The 21,425-nt window shown below is 44.3% G+C and overlaps 1 protein-coding gene across 1 annotated transcript in view; it reads right to left on the minus strand.

The window, feature by feature from the left end:
• SLC25A18 (solute carrier family 25 member 18) overlaps positions 1-19,209 on the minus strand; it is a 36,399-nt gene extending 17,190 nt beyond the window's left edge. The window contains exon 1 of the mRNA XM_081083532.1: positions 19,093-19,209. The gene's annotated coding sequence lies outside the window, so the exon portion shown is untranslated. The remainder of the gene's footprint in view (positions 1-19,092) is intronic.
• Positions 19,210-21,425: the final 2,216 nt, after the last annotated feature.

Consider the following 21,425-nt stretch of genomic DNA (forward strand, 5'->3'; position numbering starts at 1 on the left):
AGAGAAACATTAATGTGAGAGGGATACATCAATGGTTGCCTTGTGCACACACCTTAACTGGGGCCAGGGATCAAACCTGCAACCAGGTACATGTCCTCGACCAGGAATTGAACCTGTGACTCCTTGGTGTGCGGGCCAGCATTCCAACTACTGAGCAACATCAGCCAGGGCAAGTCTTGGCATTTAAAAAAAAAAATGCATATTTGTATTGATTTCAGAGAGGAAGGGAGAGAGAGCTAGAAACATCAATGATGAGAGAGAATCATTGATTGGCTGCATCCTGCACATCCCCCACTAGGGATTGAGCCTACAATCCACTGAGCCACGCCAGCAGAGCAAAACTTGGTACTGTTTTACAAAGGTGTGATCCATGTTTAAGGGACAATCCTATCTAATAATAGACAAACATGGTAATTGACCAGACCTTCGCTACGCCTCCCATTGGCTAATCAGTGAGATATGCAAATTAACCGGCAACAAAGATGGTGGCTAATTTTCATACTGCAGGCAGGGCGGGACAGCGCAGCCGCCAGCACAGAGCCTCCATCCAGGCCCCCGTGTGTGACCCCAGAAGCCGCCCAGAAGCCGGTGATCAGGGGAGATGGGGGTCCCCTGCCCAGGTCTGACACCTTTGACAGAGGAGTCAGGCCTGGGCAAGGGGCCAATCCAGCGATGGGAGGGTGATGGGGGTCATGCCTCTGGCCAAGACAACAGGCCTGGGCAAGGGTGGAGCTGGTGATTGGGGGGAGATGGGGGCCCCCTGCCCAGGCCTGACGCTGGTGATTGGTGTGAACTACAGAGGAAACACCTTTTCTGACCACTCATTGGCTAAGCTCCCTGTATGCTACTGGTAATATTCTTAGTAACTTGGGTAATAAGAATCCAAAAAGGTGATCTAGGGTTTTTCACCACACTCCTGGCCAAAAAAACGAAGGTCCGCTGCTGGAGGGCTAAGAAATGTCATATCCTGCCCTAGCCGGTTTGGCTCAGTGGATAATGCCTTGGCCTGCCTATGGCAGGGTCTGGGTTCAATTCTGACCAAGGGCATGTACCTAGGTTGCAGGCTCCTCCCTGGCCGGGGCCCAGGTCAGGGCTCATGCAGGAGGCAACCAATCAAAGTGTTCCTCTCACTTTGATGTTTCTCCCTGGCTTTCCCTTTCTCTTCCACAGTCTCTAAAAATCAATGGAAACATATACTCAGGTGAGGATAAAAAAAAAATAATAAAGAAATTATTATTATATGAAAGACACATCTTGAAAATGCCTAGAGAAAGTTGTCATTTTTTCATGGTGATGGGACTGGAGTCCGTGTTGATGAAAAAACCTTGCTGGCTGCAGTGACTGGCAGTGGCTGCAGCAGCGAGGTGATGGGGCTTCCCCTGATCAGCCCGGTCACCTCCCACAAAGGGAGGCCGGACTGCGGCTTAGGCCCGCTCCCCAAGGGGAGCAGGGAGCAGGCCTAAGCCATCACTAGGACATCCCCTGAGGGCTCCCAGTATGTGAGAGGGGGCAGGCTGGGCTGAGGGACCCCCCCTCCCCAGTGCACGAATTTCATGCACCGGGCCCCTAGTATTTAATATTTACCCTACTTTCTTACCTAATGGAATTTAGGAAAAACAGTATTTTGGGAGTACTGGGGTAGTAAAACTAATTATTTAAGCTCTGGAATGCAGAATGATAAGGAGCTACATCTGAAACTCTTTGGGACCAAAGGAGACAAGGACTGGATATCAGAGGCTCCATATCATTGCTTCTGGATGCAGTCTCTGATCATGACACTGAGGTATCTCACATTGGAAAGACAACTGTACTTACAATTTTACAGGTGATAATTGAACCATATTAGAAGGAATAAATTTGGATGTATGGGAAATACTATGGGTTTGCATGTCCCAAGGCACGAAAGGGTAGCATGTAGAGGATAACATATCTCTTCATTACCCCATTTCCAGGAATCCCCTTTTTCCCTCTCAACATTCCACCTGGGTGCAGTGGGAACTGCCATATTCCTAAAACCTGATGCTTTCCCCTGGGTAATAATGTTGACTGTCTGAGGATGGGTGCATAACTTAGGTTACTCAGTCTCTTCCATAGGAATTTTAATAGAGAGATTGTGTAGCCCAGTCGTTGGCAAACTCATTAGTCAACAGAGCCAAATATCAACAGCACAACGATTGAAATTTCTTTTGAGAGCCAAATTTTTTAAACTTAAACTATATAGGTAGGTACATTGTTATTAACTTAATTAGGGTACTCCTAAGGCTTAGGAAGAGCCACAAGAAAGAAAGAAAGAGAGGGGAAAAATGAGTAGTGAAAAAAATGACTAGGAAAAAGGAAGAGGAAAATTAGGTGTATGAACAAAACAACTACAGCCCTAGCCGGTTTGGCTCAGTGGATAGAGCGTTGGCCTGTGAACTAAAAGGTCCCAGATTCGATTCTGGTCAAGGGCACATGCCCGGGTTGTGGGCTTGATCCTCAGTGGGGGATTTGCAGGAGGCAGCTGATCCATGATTCTCTCTCATCATGGATGTTTCTATCTCTCTCTCCTTCTTCCTTCCTCTCTGAAATCAATAAAAATGTAGGAAGAAAAAAAAAAAGACCCAACTACAACAGGAGAACCCAAATAACTCAATTAAGAGACTTTTCTAGAACACCAAGCTCAGGAAATCTAAGAGACTGCATGACTGGGTCCCTCAAAACACCTACTACATAAAACATCTCCCCACAAAATCTGGGAGGCATAGGAGTTTGATCTAATACATGGAAACAAAAACAAAGGGACAGAAAAAATGGTGAGATGAGAAAAAAAAAAACCAAATGAAAGAAAAGGAGGAATCACCAAAAATGAACTAAGTGAAATGGAGGTAAACACTTTGTCAGATAAAGAATTCAGAGTCATGGTAATAACGGTGCTCAAGCACTTCAGTGACAACTACAAACAATGAGAATTGTACGGGTTTTAAGGATAGCTACACCAACATGAAAAAATCAGCTTGACATACATATTAACAAAAGGAAGATAAACAACCCAATCAAAAAATGGGCAATGGACCTAAATAGATACTTTTCGAAAGAAGACATAAGAAAGGCCAAGAGCCGAAACCGGTTTGGCTCAGTGGATAGAGCGTCGGCCTGCGGACTGAAAGGTCCCAGGTTCGATTCCGGTCAAGGGCATATACCTGGGTTGCGCATATCCCCAGTAGGAGATGTGCAGGAGGCAGCTGATCGATGTTTCTCTCATCATTGATGTTTCTAACTATCTCTCTCCCTTCCTCTCTGTAAAAAATCAATAAAATATATTTAAAAAAAAAAAAAAAGAAAAGAAAGGCCAAGAGACATATGAAAACATGCTCAAAGTCACTAATCATCCAAGAGATGCAAACCAAAACAACAAGGTACCATCTCACACCTGTCAGAATGGCTATCATCAACAAATTACAAGTGCTGGCGAGGATGTGGAGAAAAAGGAACCCTCCTGCACTGCTGGTGGAAATGCAGAGTGGTGCAGCCACTGTGGAGAACAGTTTGGAGTTTCCTCAAAAAACTAAAAATGGAACTCCCATTTGACCCAGTGATCCCACTTCTAGGAATATATCCCAAGAAACTAGAAACACCAATCAGAAAGGATATATGCATTCCTATATTCATAGCAGCACAATTCACCATAGCTAAGATTTGGAAACAGCATAAGTGCCCATCAGCAGATGAATGGATTAAAAAACTGTGGTACATCTACACAATGAAATACTATGTGCTGCTGTAAAAAGGAAGGAACTCCTACCATTTGCAACAGCATGGATGGACCTGAGAGCATTATGCTAAGCAAAATAAGCCAGTTAGAGAAAAATAAATATCACATGATCTCACTCATTTGTGGAATATAATGAACAACATAAATTGATGAACGAAAACAGATCAAGAGACAGAGAAGCATCAATCAGATGCTCAAACTTCAGAGGGAAGGTAGGGGAGGGTGGGGTAAGGGGGAGAGATCAACCAAAGGACTTGTATGCATGCATATAAGTATAACCAATGGACACAGACACCAGGGGGCGAGGGCATGAGTGAGGGGGGAGTTGGGGGCAATGGTGGGATAAGGACACATATGTAATACCTTAATCAATAAAGAAAGAAACAAAAAGAAGCAAATGTAACCACTTAGGAAAATAAAAAAGACATTGAAACAATAAATATGAATCCATTGGAAATGAGGAATGACAGCTGAAATAAAGAACACCCCGGAAGGAATCAAAGGTAAACTAGAAGAAGCTGAGGATTGAATCAGTGAATTAGAAGACAAGATAGAAAAAAAAAACACCCATTCAGAGCAGCAAATGGAAAAAAAAAAGTTAAAAAGCTGGAGGAGAGTCTAAGGGAGCTTTGGGACGTGAAACATAACAGCATTCACATTTTAGGAATACTAGACCGAGCAGAATCTGAGAAAGGAATAGAGAATCTGTTTGAAAAAATAATGGAAGAAATTATAGAAATTTTCCTAACCTGAAGGAAAAAGTCACTCAAGTTCAGGAAACACAGAGAGTCCCAATAAATATGAACCCCAAAAGACCCAAACCTAGGCACATCATAATTAAAATGGCAAACATTAAAGACAAAGAAAGAATCTTACAGGCTGCAAGAGAAAGTCAGACAGTTACCTTGCAAGGGAGTTGCCATTACACTGTCACCTGACTTCTCAATAGGCCAGAAAGGAATAGCATGAAGTATACAAGGTAAAGAAAACCAAGAAACTGAACCCAAGACTACTCTATCCAGCAAGGCTATCATTCAAAATAGAAGATGAAATTAGGAGTTTTGCAGACATAAAAAGGCTAAAAGAATGTATTACTACAAACAAGCACTGCAAGAAATACTAAAGGGACTGCTGTAATGAGAAGAAGAAATAGGGAGAAAGAGAACACAGGCATCAAGAATAAAAATGGCAATAAATAAGTACCTATCAATAATAACCATAAGTGTAAATGTAAATATAAATGGCACATGCCTGGGTTGGGGCTCAATCCCCATTAGGGGGCGTGCAGGAGGCAGCCTATCAATGGTTCCCTCTCATCATTGATGTTTCTATCTCTCTCTCCCTCTCTCCTCCTCTCTGCAATCAACAAAAATATATTTTAAAAGTCTTGAAAAAAGTAAATGGCTTAAATGCTCCAATCAAAAGACACAGGGTAAATGAATGGATTTAAAAACATGACCCATATATATGCTGCTTACAAGAGAATCACCTTAGCACAAAGAACTCACACAGAATGAAAGTTAAGAGATGGAAAAAATTTTCCAGGCAAATGGAAATGAAAAAAAAAAAAAAGCTAGTGTAGCAATACTCATATCTGACAAAATAGACTTTCAAGAGAAGTCCATAACAAGAGATAGTGAAGGCCATATCACAATACTAAAGGAATCGATAAAACAAGAGGATATAACTCTGGTAAACATATATGCACCCAATATAGGAGCATATAAATATATATTATAAAAAAACTTCTGGAGGATTTTAATGAAGAGATCAACAGAAAGACAATCATAGTAGGGGAGTTTAATACCCCACTGACATCACTGGATAGATCTTCTAGACATAAATTCAACAAGGAAACAGCCATCCTAAATGACACGCTACATCAGATGGAATTAATTGATATTTTCAGAGCATTTCACCTCAAAGTTCAGAATATACATTTTTCTCAAGTCCACATGGGACATTTTCAAAGATAGACCACATGATAGGACACAAACTAAGTCTCTACAAGTTCAAGAAGACTGAAATCATATCAAGCATCTTCTCAGATTGCAATGGCATAAAATTAGAAATCAACTATAATAAAAACACTCAAAAACATTCAAACACATGTAGGCTAAATAGCATGTTATTAAACAATGAATGGGTTACCAATGAGATCAAAGAAGAAATAAAAAACACCCTAGAAGCAAATGAAAACAAAACTGAACAACCCAAAATCTATGGGGCACAGGAAAAGCAGTCCTGAGAGGGAAGTTCACTGCATTACAGGCTTACCTCAAAAAAGAAAAACCAAAAAAAACTTTTAATAAGTTATCTAATCCTACAACTTAAAGAACTAGAAAGGGAGCAACAAGAAAATCCCAGAGTAAGTAGAAGGAAGGAAATAATAAAGATCAGAGCAGAAATAAATAACATAGAGAATATATATATATATATATATATATATATATATATATATATATTTCAATAAAACCAAGAGCTGGTTCTCTGAAAAGATAAACAAGATTGATTTACTTCCTTGGTTAAGTTTATTCCTAAGTATCTTTTTTGTTGTTGTTGCAATGATAAAAAGGATTGTTTTTTATTTTCTCTGAGAGTTCATTATTGGTGTATAAAAATGCCATAGATTTCTGGGTGTTAATTTTGTATCCTGCTACATTGCCAAATTCATTTATTAAATCAAGTAGTTTTTTAATGGAGTCTTTAGGTTTTTTTATGTACAATATCATGTCATCTGCAAATAATGAGAGTTTTACTTCCTTCTTTTCAATTTGGAAGTCTTTTATTTTTTCTTCTTGTCTGATCACTATGGCTAGGACTCCTAGTACTATGTTGAACAAGAGTGGTGATAGTGGGCAGACTCATCAAGAAATGGGACATGAGAAATTGAATGTGCTGGGAGGGGGGACTGACATATGGAGGATTGTGTCAGGGTTAGGAATCATAGAAGAAAAATTGTTAGATTGTCTTAGAAAAACAATGTGTTATGATATGCTCCAGTCAGGTGTGACTCTGTTTACCCCCCTTTTGTGCTTGTGAACTCTTTATGAACTTTTAATGGAATGCTTTGTAGTTGATTTTTTTTAACACTGTTTTGCTATAAAAGATCATACTGCACCCTTGGTCTCTGCCACAGGCTGCAAACCTTCCCAGAGGGGGAAGGTGCGGGCTGTGGTCAGCTGGCCAGCTTAATAAAGGCTCTTAAATTTAAATTCTGAGTCGGTGGTCTATCTCGTTGAGCCAACCCATAACATTTGGAGGCCCGCAGCAAGATACCCGGCAGGGAAGAGAGGGACCCCTTGTTTAGGGCTGGAGGCTTTCCCCTGGCAGGGAGGAGAGGGACCCCCTATTCAAGGCAGGAGGCTCTCCCCCACTTGTTGCCGGGCACTCAGCGAAATACCCCACACCTGTGGAGAACGACTACCAAGGAGGCCTCCAGTCCACCCAAAACTTTCAATTTGGAAACTGAGCCACCTGGACTCTCGAGAGAGGTAAGGACCAGTCGTTAAACTGGAATTGGGACGTCCCACGGAAGGACCTATACGGAGGGCTGGACGCAGCGGTACTCCTGGTCCTGACCCGCGGCCACAACGGTGGCCGGGGTCCCTGGTTTGTGTGGCTGTAGGCTGCACTGGGTTTGTCTGTCTGATATTTGTTGTCTTGGTGTTTGTCAAAATGGGTCAAGGGTCGTCGTCGTCTGCTTCTGTGTGCACCCTGCTGCAATGTTTTTTGAACAATTTTCAGGACTTCAAGAAGTGAGCTGAAGGATATGGTCATGATGTTAATCCTTTTGATTTGCAGAAATTCTGTGAAAGGGAGTGGCCCACTTTCCAGGTGGGATGGCTGGATGTAGGGACTTATGACTTAACCACTGCTTATCGGGTTCACCATGTTGTCTACGGCCGGCCGGGTCACCCTGACCAATTCCCTATATTCAAGCATGGGTCGATATTTTGACTGAAAAACCAAGGTGGATACAGAGTTGACAGAATAAAGAAAAGAAATTGGGACAGAGACAGACAGTCCTCTTGGCCTCAGCCAAGAAGGGCAAAACTCCCCCTGTTCTGCAAGATACAGGTAAGGAGGCACTCTCCAAGGACAGGCCTCCCCCGTATGCTCCTCCCTCCACCAGTCCCACGGTGGCAAATGACCCCGGTCAAGAGCCCCGGCCTTCTCCACAGCCGGTTTCCGTTCCTCCAGAAACCCCAGTCCAGGGCCCGGCTCCGTTCTCCCCTTCCCTCACGAGGCAGGGGACAGCGTATGGAGAGAGAGAAGGAGGGGGGGAGAAGCTGCGGGACTTTGCAGCATCCACCAGTCCTGCAGCTCCCATATTGCCATTAAGGCAAGCAGGCCCTTTAGATTTAGGTCCAGATGGGCAACCTTTCATGGTCTATGTCCCCTTTTCTACCAGTGACCTGTACAACTGGAAGAACCAGAATCCTTCTTTCTCCCAGAACCCACAGGGGTTGATCTCTCTTTTAGAGTCTGTGTTTTTTACCCATCAACCTACCTGGGATGATTGTCAACAGTTAATGCAAACTCTTTTCACTTCAGAGGAGAGAGAGAGAGTCAAGGCGGAAGGGAGGAGATTTGTACTGGGCCCAGATGGGCAGCCTACCTCTGAACAAGACAGATTAGAGGCTGTGTTTCCCTCCAGGCGACATGACTGGAATCCCAATACTGAGAGGGGAAAGGAGGCTCTCGATCAGTATCGCCAGACTCTATTGGGGGCCATCCGAGCTGCTGCTCGGAGACCCACAAACCTCTCTAAGGTGACAGAGACAGTCCAGGGGCCTAATGAGAGCCCGGCAGCTTTCCTTGAGAGGCTGTGCGAGGCCTATCGGGTGTATACCCCCATTGACCCTGATGCCCCGGAAAATCGGAGGGCTGTCATTGTTGCATTTGTTTCCCAGTCGGCCCCAGATATTAGGAAAAAATTACAGAAGTTAGAAGGCTTTGAGGGGAAATCAATCTCTGAGTTGGTTGAGGTGGCCCAGAAGGTTTTCAACAATCGGGAGGACCCGACGGCAGGTTTAAACACCCGGATGGCCAAGGTCCTCCTGGCCCTAAACGAGGAAAAAGGTCCAAGGGGCCGGAAAGACAATAAGGGCAAAGGAAAGCCTCCCGGGAAAAAAGAATTCCGACCCCGGCTTGGGAAAAATCAGTGTGCACTTTGCAAAAAGGAAGAACACTGGAAAAGGGAGTGCCCTGAACGTGTGGGGGAGCCGAATCCCATGCTGGTGGAGGAGGTGGATTAGGGTTGTCAGGGCTCAGCTGGTCCCTAAGAGCCCAGGATAACTCTGACAGTGGGGGGGCCAAAAGGTGGACTTCTTTGTGGACACGGGAGCCACCTACTCTGTCCTACAACAGCCAGTGGGTCCAGTCTCTAAGACCAAAATCCCCATAAAAGGGGCAACTGGAAAAGTAAAATCCTACCCATGGACTAAAGGTCGGATCAGTGACCTAGGAAATGGCTCAGTAACTCACTCATTTTAAGTAATGCCAGAGTGCCCTTACCCTTTGCTAGGCCGGGACTTGCTGAATAAATTATGGGCCACAATCTCTTTTGAAGGGCCAGGGCCAGAGGTCAAGTTGCAAGACCCAGGGACTGCGGGGATGTATCTCCTGACATTGCCCTTACAGGAGGAATATTTACTACATGAGGAGGGGCCTGAGGAAGTCTCAGCAAATGCCTATCTCCAACAACTAAGACAGGCTATCCCAGGAGTTTGGGCAGAGGACAATCCACCAGGGCTAGCTAAATACTGGCCTCCAACTGTAGTCCAGCTGACCAGCAGTGCCACCCCAGTCAGAGTCCGGCAATATCCAATGAGCCAGAAGGCGAGAGTAGGAATCGCCAAGCACATTAGGAGGCTGAAAGAGGCTGGAATCTTGATTCCTTGCCAATCTGCTTGGAACACTCCCCTGTTGCCAGTACAAAAACCAGGGACTGAGGATTTCAGGCCGGTGCAGGACTTAAGGGAAGTAAACAAGAGAGTTGAGACTATCCATCCCACGGTTCCAAACCCTTACACTCTTCTCAGCCTCCTCAAGCCAGAACACCGGTTCTATACTGTTTTAGACTTAAAGGATGCCTTTTTCTCCCTTCCCCTGGCAAAGCAGAGTCAACCTATTTTCGCCTTTGAGTGGGTGGACCCGACAGAGGGAGAGTCTGGACAGTTAACTTGGACTAGGTTGCCGCAAGGATTTAAGAACTCACCCACTCTGTTCGATGAGGCCCTAAACCAAGACCTCCAGGAGTTCCGTCAGGACCATCCACGGGTAACTCTGCTCCAATATGTAGACGACCTCCTACTGGCCACAGAGGAGGAACAGGACTGTAGGCAGGCCACTTGAGAATTGCTGACCACCCTAGATTATTTAGGGTATAGGGTCTCAGCTAAAAAAGCTCAGCTATGCACTACCCGAGTGACATATTTGGGTTACAACATAGAAGCAGGTAGGCGAACTTTATCTTGTAGCAGAATAAAAGCCATCTTGTCAATCCCAAGGCCTACCACCAAAAGGCAAGTTCGTGAGTTCCTCGGGGCAGTGGGTTATTGCAGGCTATGGATACTAGGTATTGCAGAAATTGCACGGCCATTATACTCTGCAACGGGGGAAAAGGAGACCGCCCTGGTCTGGACAGAAAAGGAAGAAGAGGCTTATAAGAAGCTAAAAGAAGCCCTGGTAAGTGCCCCAGCACTTGCCCTGCCAGACTTAACCAAACCCTTTCAGCTATATGTAGCTGAGAACAAAGGGGTGGCAAAAGGGGTCCTCACGCAACCCTTGGGACCATGGAAACGCCCCGTAGCTTATCTCTCTAAGAGACTTGACCCAGTGGCATCGGGATGGCCCAACTGCTTGAGAGCCATTGCAGCCACCGCCCTCCTGGTAAAGGAAGCCTCAAAGCTAACCTTTGGCCAAAATCTCCAAGTAGTTGCTCCGCATGCAGTTGAGACCTTATTAAGGAGCCCCCCGGAGAGATGGATATCCAACGCCCGCATTACCCAGTACCAGGTGTTGCTGCTAGACCCACCACGAGTCAGCTTCCTGAAAACGGCTGCCTTGAACCCAGCCACACTCCTCCCTGATGAGAAGGCAGAGGCCCCTTTGCATGACTGCGAGGAGACACTGACTACCCTCACTTCCCTCCGCGAGAACCTTGTGGACCAGCCCCTGCAGAATCCGGATGAGACCCTCTACACCGACGGGAGCAGCTTCGTAGAGGAAGGTACCCGGTATGCGGTATGTGGGGCGGCAGTAGTGACATGAGGAGGAGCCAGGGGAGATCTAAGAAGCCCTGGTGAGCACCCTGGCACTCGTCCTGCCAGACCTACCTAGGGACTGCAAGGATATATCTCCTCACACTGCCCTTACAGGAGGCTGAGGAAGTGGCTAAAAGACTAGTAGGGCCCCTAGAAGTTCTCATAGCCCTGCCAGCACAAAGTCTCCCAGAGAAGCCTACTCATCTGCCAGAGGAGCAGTGGCTAGCTGAGAAACTAAGGGCCCGGGAAGGAGAGGCTGGATGGCTAATTCTGCCAGACGGGAGGCCTATAGTGCCAGAAGCCCTGGGTCGGACCATTGCTTCCCAGGCTCACTAGAGTACCCACCTGGGGGGAACGAAGCTATCAGAACTACTGGGAAGAAAATTTTACATCCCAGGGCTCCAAAAATATCCCAAGACTTGGCTAGAGGGTGCCAAGTGTGTGCCCGGGTGAATCAAGGGCTCCCTGTTGTCGCCGCGCCAGGACAGCGATTCCAAGGCCAGAACCCCGGAGAACACTGGGAAGTGGACTTCACCGAGATACCAGGAGGACAAGGAGGGTATAAATACTTGCTGGTTTTCATTAATACCTTCTCTGGCTGGCCTGAGGCATACCCAACCAAGACAGAGACAGCATAGGTAGTAGTTAGAAAACTCCTCACTAAAATTGTCCCCCGGTTTAACCTACCATTATATATGGGGTCCGACGATGGCCTGGCGTTTATCGCCAAAGTTACAATACATAGTTAAGGCCCTGAGAGTTACTTGGAAATTGCATTATGCTTATAGACCACAGAGTTCTGGACAGGTAGAGAGGATAAATTGGATCTTAAAGAAAACATTAACTAAATTAAAATTAAAAACTGGCAAAAACTGGGTAAGTCTTCCTTTTGCCCTCCTCAGAGCTAGATGTACTCCATATATAAAAGGACTCACCCTTTTTGAAATTATGTTTGACAGGCCGCCACCTCTTCTTCCCTGCCTAAGGGAGGAAAAAAATTGCCCGGCTGTCTACCCGAAATTTGCTTAAGTCCTTACAGGCTTTGCAGAGCAGCGCCATGTCAGCACAACAGGTGATGAAAGCCATACGGGAGGAGGACGTGATGAGATCCAGTCCAACACAGCCTGCCTTCCCTCTGGGTGATCTCGTCTGGGTGCAGTGCCACGACCCTAGCAGCCTGGAACCTAGATGGGATGGACCCTACCAGGTGGTGCTGAGCACTCCAACCGCCATCAAAGTCGCAGGAAAGAGGCACTGGAAATTGTAACCCCGTCCTCCTCATGCCTCTCACCTAGTGAACTGACCAATGGGAAGGAGAAAGACATGGGAACTAAGACTCTATGTCAGCGGCGGAGCCAATTCTTCACCATCAAATGCAGGACTCTTCCCCGGTGGCTCGACCCTACATTGCCAAATGCCTCCTCAATTTCATATCGTAGAGGAGGGCACTGAAGCAAAGATTTGATTTGGGCATAAGACCAGTAGGGAATGTGCTAGGGTGAGGGACTGCGGCATGGAAGGGTTACAGAATGTTACAGAATGTGCTAAGGGGAGGAAACGGGACATGCGAAATTGAATGTGCTGGGAGGGGGGACTGACGTATGGAGAATTGTGTCAGGGTTAGGAACCATAGAAGAAAAATTGTTAGATTGTCTTAGAAAAACAATGTGTTATGATATGCTCCAGTCAGGTGTGACTCTGTTTACCCCTCTTTTGTGCTTGTGGACTCTTTATGAACTTTTAATGGAATGCTTTGTAGTTGATTTTTTTTTAACACTGTTTTGCTATAAAAGATCATACTGCACCCTTGGTCTCTGCCACAGGCTGCAAACCTTCCCAGAGGGGGAAGGTGCGGGCTGTGGTCAGCTGGCCAGCTTAATAAAGGCTCTTAAATTTAAATTCTGAGTCGGTGGTCTATCTCGTTGAGCCAACCCATAACAAAAATCCAACTCCCTTTTTTATAAATACATTTTTTATTGAATTTTTTACAGAGGGGAAGGGAGAGGGATAGAGAGTTAGAAACATCGATGAGAGAGAAACAGATCAGCTGCCTCCTGCACAGTCCCTACTGGGTATGTGCCCGCAACCAAGGTACATGCCGTTGACCGGAATCGAACCTGGGACCCTTGAGTCTGCAGGCCGACGCTCTATCCACTGAGCCAAACTGGTTAGGGCCCAACACCCAATTTTTATAAAAACTCTCAGCAAAGTGGGAATAGAGAGATTATACCTCAACATAATAAAAGCCATACATGACAAACCTACAGCCAACATCATACTAAATGGGCAAAAACTAAAACCATTTCCCCTAAGAGCAGGAACAAGACAGAGATGCTCACTATCACCACTCTTGTTCAACATAGTACTGGGAGTCCGAGCCATAGTGATAAGACAAGAAGAAAAAATACAAGGCATCAAGATTGGAAAGGAGAAAGTAAAATTCTTATTATTCACAGGTGACATGATATTGTACATAGAAAATCCTAAAGACTCCACCAAAAAACTACTTGATTTAATAAATGAATTTGGCAATGTAGCAGGATACAAAATTAACACCCAGAAATCTATGGCATTTTTATACACCAATAATGAACTCTCAGAGAAAATAAAAAACAATCCTTTTTATCATTGCAACAACAACAAAAAAGATACTTAGGAATAAACCTATCCAAGGAAGTAAAAGACCTGTACTTGGAAAACTACAGGATGTTGAAAAAAGAGATAGAGGAAGATATAAACAAGTGTAAGAAAATAGTGTGTTAGAATCAACATTGCCCTAGCCGGTTTGGCTCAGTGGATGGAGCGTCGGCCTGCGGACTCAGGGATCCCAGGTTCGATTCCGGTCAGGGGCATGTACCTTGGTTGCGGGGCACATACCCAGTGGGGAATGTGCAGGAGGCAGCTGATCGATGTTTCTCTCTCATCGATGTTTCTGGCTCTCTATCTCTCTCCCTTCCTCTCTGTAAAAAAATCAATAAAATATATTTTTTTAAAAAAAGAATCAACATCATTAAAATGTATACACTACCCAAAACAATCCATAGATTCAATGCAATCCCTATTAAAACACCAACAGCATATTTCACAGATTTAGAACAAACACTTCAAAAATTTATATGAAACCAAAAGACCCCAAATAGCCACAGCAATCTTGAGAAAGAAGAACAAAGTTGTACGAATCACAATACAAGATATCAAGTTATACTACAAAGCAATGTACTCAAAACAGCCTAGTACTGCCTGGCCAGCGTTGCTCAGTGGTTGAACCAGGTCACGATTCAATTACCGGTCAGGGCACACACCTGGATTGTGAGCTCAATCCCCAGTGTGGCGCTTGCAGGAGGCAGTCAATCATCTCTCTCATCATTGAATCTCTCTCCCCCTCTCTCTTCCTCTATGAAATCAATAAATATATATTTTTTAAAAGCCCAGTACTGGCCGAAACCGGTTTGGCTCAGTGGATAGAGCGTCGGCCTGCGGACTGAAGGGTCCCAGGTTCGATTCCGGTCAAGGGCATGTACCTGGGTTGCGGGCACATCCCCAGTGGGAGATGTGCAGGAGGCAGCTGATCGATGTTTCTCTCCCATCGATGTTTCTAACTCTCTATCTCTCTCCCTTCCTCTCTGTAAAAAATCAATAAAATATATTTAAAAAAAAAAAAAAAGCCCAGTACTGGCACAAGAACAGGCATCTAAATCAATGGAACAGAATAGAGAACCCAGAAATTGACCCAAGCCATTATACTCAATTAATATTTGACAAAGGAGGCAAGGGCATTCAATGGAATAAAGAAAGACTTCAATAAATGGTGTTGGGAAAATTGGACTGATACGTGCAAAAAAATGAAACTAGACCACCAACTTACAACACACACACACACAAAACCTCAAAATGTATAAAATACTTAGATGTAAGTTGTTTAACAATAAAAATCCTACAAGAAACCATAGGCACAAAAATCTCAAACATCTCTCATAGTGATATGTTTATCAATACATCTCTAGGGCAAAGGAGAAAATATGAAAGTGCGACTACATCAAAATAAAGAGCTTCTGCACAGCAAAAGAAACCATCAAAAAAAAAATGAAAAGACAGCCTACTGCATGGGAGAACATATTTGCCAATGATTCATTCTATATGGGGTTAATTTCCAAAATATATATGGAACTCATGCAACTTAACAAAAGGAAGATAAACAATCCAATTAAAAAATGGGCAAAGGTACTAAATTGATTCTGTATGTCCACTTTGGAGTATTACAGAAAGCTAAGAGACATATGAAAAAATGCTCAAAGTCACTAATGATCCAAGAGATGAAAATTAAAACAAGTATGAGGTATCACTTCATACATACCTGTCAGAATGGCTATCCTCCACAAATTAACAAATAGCCAGGTGTTGGTGAGGATGTGAAGAGAAGGGAACCCTAGTACACTGCTGGTGGGAATGCAAACTGGTGCAGCCATTGTGGAAAACAGTATGGAGTTTCCTCAAAAAATAAAAACTGGAACTTCCATTTGACCCTGTGATCCCACTTCTAGGAATATGTCCTAAGAATCCTGAAACACCAATCAGAAAGAATATATGCACCCCTGTGTTCATAGCAGTGCAATTTATCGTAGCTAAGATTTAGAAACAGCCCAAGGGCCCATCAGCAGATGAGTGGATAAAAAAGGTGTAGTACATTTACACAATGGAATACTACACAGCTCTAAAAAAGAAAGAACTCTTACATTTGCACCAGCACAGATGGGTCTGAAGAGTATTATGCTAAGCAAAATAAGCTGGTCAGAGAAAGATAAGTATCACATGATCTCACTCATATGTGGAATCTAATGATCAAAATAAACTGATGAGCAAAATAGATCCAGAGACATAGAAGCATGGAACAGACTGTAGAATTGCAGAGGGAAAGGGGAGGAGGAGCATGTATAGTCGGGAAGAGATCAACTAAAGAACTTGTATGCATATATGCATAAACCATGGACACAGACAATAGGGTGGTGAAAGCCTGGAGTGGGGGATACGGGTGGGTTAGAAGGGGTCATATGTAATACTTTTAATAATAAAGATTTAAAAAAAATAAAGTTCTAAGTCTAAGCTGAAGAACACATTCCTTTCCAGAGAAGATTTAGAAAAAAAAAAAAAAAAGGGGTAACTTCAAAGGTTGACCTTGTTTTATAAACATTCTAATATGAAAAAAAAGAAAACACACTGAATGCTTTTAAGAGGAATACTGCCATGTTGAATGTAGTATAAGGACAATAATTCTGAAAGAATGGGTTAAGAAAAGTAAATTTTGGGTGAAAGGCCAATGAAGTGAAGAGAGAAGGACTAGGGTGGTAGAGTGGGTGCAGTCAAGGGTTAGCTGGAACATAACTTTAAAAAAAATGTTTTTATTGATCTTAGAGAGAGAGGACAGGAGAGGGAGAGATAGAAACATCAATGAGAGAGAAACATTGATTGGCTATCTCCTGCACATCCCCTAGTGGGGATTGAGACTGCAAGCCAAGCATGTGCCCTGATCGGGAATGGATCCAATGACCTCTTGGTGCATGGGTTGATGATCAACCAATTGAGCCACACCGATTGGGTGGGACAGAAGGTTTGTTTGTTTTTTTTCCCTAGGGGGGTGGAGGGGATGACAACTTTTTAAAGGAAAAAAGAGCCTGTACATGGTGACTTCGCAGCCATCTTACCCTCAAACTCCTCACAGACAGCAGATTTCCAGGGGCCCATACCACCAACACCAAAACTATTCTGTGACCCACCATATCCCCTTCCTTAGGAGATAGCTAGTTAACAGACGCTTAGGTGATGGTCCATTCTTTTTTCTTAATAATTAACATTGTTTTATTTCTTAAAGTATTTAGAGTAATAGAAAAAAATTAGAAAATTCGGAAAGCAGAGAAAACTGTTAAGCAATTTTTAACACATTGCTTCCCAGGCCCATATTTTGAACAAGGCTGTTCAGAGACAAATTTATTTAGAGAAATGGTTCTAGGTGGTGAGCTACAGGGACCAGAGCAGGCCAAGGTTTTTGAGCTCCTCAGATAGCACCACTTTTCACCCTCCCCATAAAGCACTCTATCCCCTTGAGTCCTGTGGCTCCTCAGCCTCCTGTGACTGATGTCACTTGGTCACTGGTGCCCACAGAATCCTGGCCAAGGTTCCCGATTCCTTCCCCTCCACACACCCATGCAGAGCAAGCCTGTCTTCTTCTGGGCTTTGGTTATTATCTACTTGCTCATGATTACCAAGGCTGTTCAGTTCAGTTTGCCTGCTAGCCCCACACCTTTATTTTAACTGCCTCTGGTCATTCCCACCCACTGGTTCAGCCATGCACAGTACATCCAACCCTCCCCTCTTCCAACTCACATCTGCCCTTTCAGACCTGCTGCTCCTCCTCCTGGTTCCTTGGCTCTGAGAACAGCACAGTAGCCATTCAGTTATCCAGGTCAAATCTGTATATCATCATTGACTTACCCTTTCTCCTTTCTACTCCCCGCTGCCCCACTAGTCAGTCATCTAGTTCATCCTTCCTAAAGTCAGTACTTCTCAAGGGCATATGGTTCATTGCTGGACTGTGAAAAGTACAGAAACCGAACTGAGGTAAATGTTTAGGAAATTTTATGGCAACATGAGTAATATAATATTTTAGAACCTATTAATAAAAATGTAGGCTTTTATTTTGTTCTTAAATTCGATTTATCTGTAATCTATTTTTATTTTATTTTACAAAACAATATTGGTCCAGTCTGTCCAGCATGGCTCAATGGTTGAATGTCATGCCTGGGTTGTGGGCTTAATCCCCAGTAGGGAGTGTGCAGGAGGCAGCTAATCAATGATTCTATTGCTCTCTCTTCCTCTCCCTTCCTCTCTTGAAATCCATAAAAATATATTTTAAAAAACTGAAAACAAAAACTCCCAGCCCATAATGGACTGGGAGAAAAGCAGGTCCTTTATCATGAGTAGAAAAACACTGTCCTAAGCCTCTCATAGCCACTAGCCATGCTAGGTCCCATGGGTATCACCCACTGCCTCATGGTGTGCTCTCTGCCTTCAGCCTGGCTCCCCTCAATTCTGTTCTCTATAGCAAGGCCAAGTGAGCAAAAGGACACCTCTGGGCTCCATTTTCAGCCTGCTATTTAAGCACTTCCCTGTCTTAAGTGTTTGCAATCCCTTCCCTACCTCCCACCACCCGCCCCCTTCTCCCCCCGCCCCCCCTGTCCCTCCCCCTCGCCCCCCAACCTTAGTTAGGATAGTTTCCCAACTCCTCACCCTGGCCTGGCCCCTACATTCCTGCTGGCTGCATCTCCCAAATCACTCCTCCACCTCCTCTCCCTGCCAGGCACTCTGAACTTTCACTCCCGGGAACAGGGCAGTCTCTTGCATCTGAGCTTTGCACATACTGTGCTCTTGACTCTTTCCCCATCTCTACCTGATGAATTACAAATTGTTCTTTGGACTTTAGCTTCCTCTCAAGTCCCTCAGATGTTGTCTAGGAACCCTTTCCTGTGACCCTCATTTAGCACTTAGATTTAGCTCTTCTCATGTTGTCTAACTGGCTGTACCCCATCAAAATGATAAGTCACGTGAGAGGAGAGTCTCAGGACTGTATCCTGGAGTCCAGTACAGAGGCATTCAATACAAATGTTTGAATCAGCGAACTGGAGGGTGACACTGCATCCACCTTTGCAGTCAGTCTTATCCTGAGACAGACTTGCTCTTCAGCGGTCATAATTTCTCCACATTGTGAGGAGGCACGCAAGGCCAATGACCATCATCTCTCCCTTCCTCTAATAAGCAGAACAAGGAGAGCTCTCCAGGGATGAGTCCCTTACACGAGCAGTGCCAGGAAATACCTGCTTCCCGACTTAGATGTTGGCTGAGATGCCCGAGTTAGAGAGCCACTTCCTCTTGCCTACCACCTTCCTACTCAAAGCAGCAGAGGAGAGATAAGACCCTTTCCCACTGATTGCTCTGACCTATTCCTCAACTGTTTATTTGCTAAAAGATAATTTCCTACCAATTCTAAGCTTGATACAGTCAGACAATACAAAAACTTACCTGTTTTCAGTAAGAACCTTCTGACTTTTCTGGATGCCAAGATATAGGCCAGGTTACTGCTGAGTTCTGGGAAGGGTTGCTTTACAATCCTTGTTTTATTTGTGGCCCTGCCTCTTCACACCCACAGCAGCCCTTCACCTTCAAATAGGTTGGGTTTGAATGAAACCCCAAAGAGGTCTAGCTAGCTCTATCTTCCCAGGTGGCTGTTGACTTGGTTGCTGGTATGACTGGGACAGAAATTCTGGCTGAGGATTGCTCAAGGCAGTGTGTGTGTGTAGCCTGAGGGGGTGGTGGTGGTGATGGGAGACTCACCACCCACTCAGAGACCTGGAGGCCAGGGAGGAGAACAAACATGGGAAAATCAATGCAATGCAAACACTCTGCCAGATATTTAGTGCCAGAGGCTAATCTCTGCTTCTCAGACTCACGCACTTTTCTAATTGTAGGCGTCTGACTCCCGCAATAGAGGTATCTAGTTCCAGTAGCTTCAAGGCCCTCTCTTCAGGAACACAATTTTTGTTTGTTTGGCATGGATTTCTCAGGGGCCTGTGCTCAGCAGTGGGAGTGCTGCAAGTAGAATGTTACATCTGAGCTGTGAGCACAGCTCTGCATTTCAGCTCTAAGGTAGAGAGGTGAAATTGAAACCCAGCTTCTCTTTAGTATATGTGCTGCCGAAGCAAGCACGTAACCCAGCTTCTCTTTAGAGGCAAATTGTCTAATTTGGGGCAAAGGATAAGGCAGTACAGGGAGAATAAAACTGGCAAGCCATGTTGTATAGTACAGGACCTTGTTGCCTGGCCAAGGATTTGGGAGAGAAACTTTGGTGTCAGAGACCCAGGTTCAAATTCCAGCTCCCAAGTTAATAATAATGATCTTACTTTAGGCAAGCTACTCAATTTAGTGTTTTTCTACATCACAAGGAGATTGACAAGGCTGGAGAGCAGAGTGGCTCATAGGCTTTGGGGTAAGACTGCTTCTGAGCTGATTTGAATTCGTTTACCACTTACAATCTGTAATGTTAAACAAGTTACTTCTCTGTGCCTGCTTCCTTATATGTGAAATGAGACTTACACTTAGATGTAGAGCACTTAGTACAGTACCTGGCACATAAATGGTGTTCACTAATTTTTCCCCCTCCCTTTCCTGTGGGCAATGGGAAGCTACTCTGGGATGGCGAGTAGGGACTTAGAGGGCACAGTTCAGGTTTATGGCAGCAAAGTGGTTTGGACAGGCCAGGGTTATTACAATAATCTAAGCAAGACATAAAACTGAGAACCTGCGTGCAGGAGGGAAGAGAGATGATTTCTGTGAAGAATCAATAGGGCCTGGCAGCTGGTTGAACATGCAAGGACAATTACCAGGGACGAGACATGGATCAGCAGGAGCACTGATATTGGTATTGGATGAGGAGAGGGGAGGGAAGACAAGTTTGGCTGTTGACATGATTTTAAAGCAGCAGCTGCGAAAGAGGGAATAGCAATGTGTACAAGAAAGGGTGCTAGAATGCTATCACCTCACACCAGCGAGGGTGGCATAATTTAAAAAAAACAGAAAACATGCTGCTGAGGATTTGGAAAAACTGGAACACTGTGCATTGTTGATGGGAACGTACTACTTTGGAATGAATGGTATAGTGGCATGGCAGTTCCTAAAAAAAAAAAAAAAAATTAAAAATAGGATTACATTACAATCCAGCAACTCCACTTTAGGGCATATACCCAGAACTGAAAGCAGGGTCTTACACAGACATTTGTACACCATATTCATTAACATTATTGAAGATAGCTCAAAGAGGGAAACAACCCACATGTTCATTGATTGATCAAAAGATAAATGAAAGGTATATTCAGCCTCAAGGATTAAGGATACTCATCGACCCATGAACCAGGAAGTCACAGTTTGATTCCAGGTCAGGACACATGCCTGGGTTGTGGGCTTGATCGCTAGTGGGAGTTGTGGGGGTGGGAGGCAGCCACTCAATGATTCTCATAATTGATGTTTCTATCTCTCTCTCCCTTCCTTTCTGAAATCAATAAAAAATATATTTTAAAAAATATATTTTAAAAAAAGGATATTCTGATACACACTACAACATGGAGAAACCTTGACAACATTATGCTAAGTGAAATAAGCCAGTCACAGAAGGATAAATATTTTATGATTCCACTCAGTCTGGGGATTTTCCAGCTGCCTTCTTGGCTAGCATTTCAGAGTCCATTATACACTAAAGGTTTTAGCTAAATTTAGACTGAGCCTTGGTAACAGAGAGGGGACTAGAATATATGCACAGATGTTCTCCTTTAAAAACACCCATGGGAAAATCATGATGCCAG

The sequence above is a fragment of the Myotis nattereri genome, assembly GCF_964212035.1.
Source record: "Myotis nattereri genome assembly, chromosome: 2".
Lineage (NCBI taxonomy): Eukaryota > Metazoa > Chordata > Mammalia > Chiroptera > Vespertilionidae > Myotis > Myotis nattereri.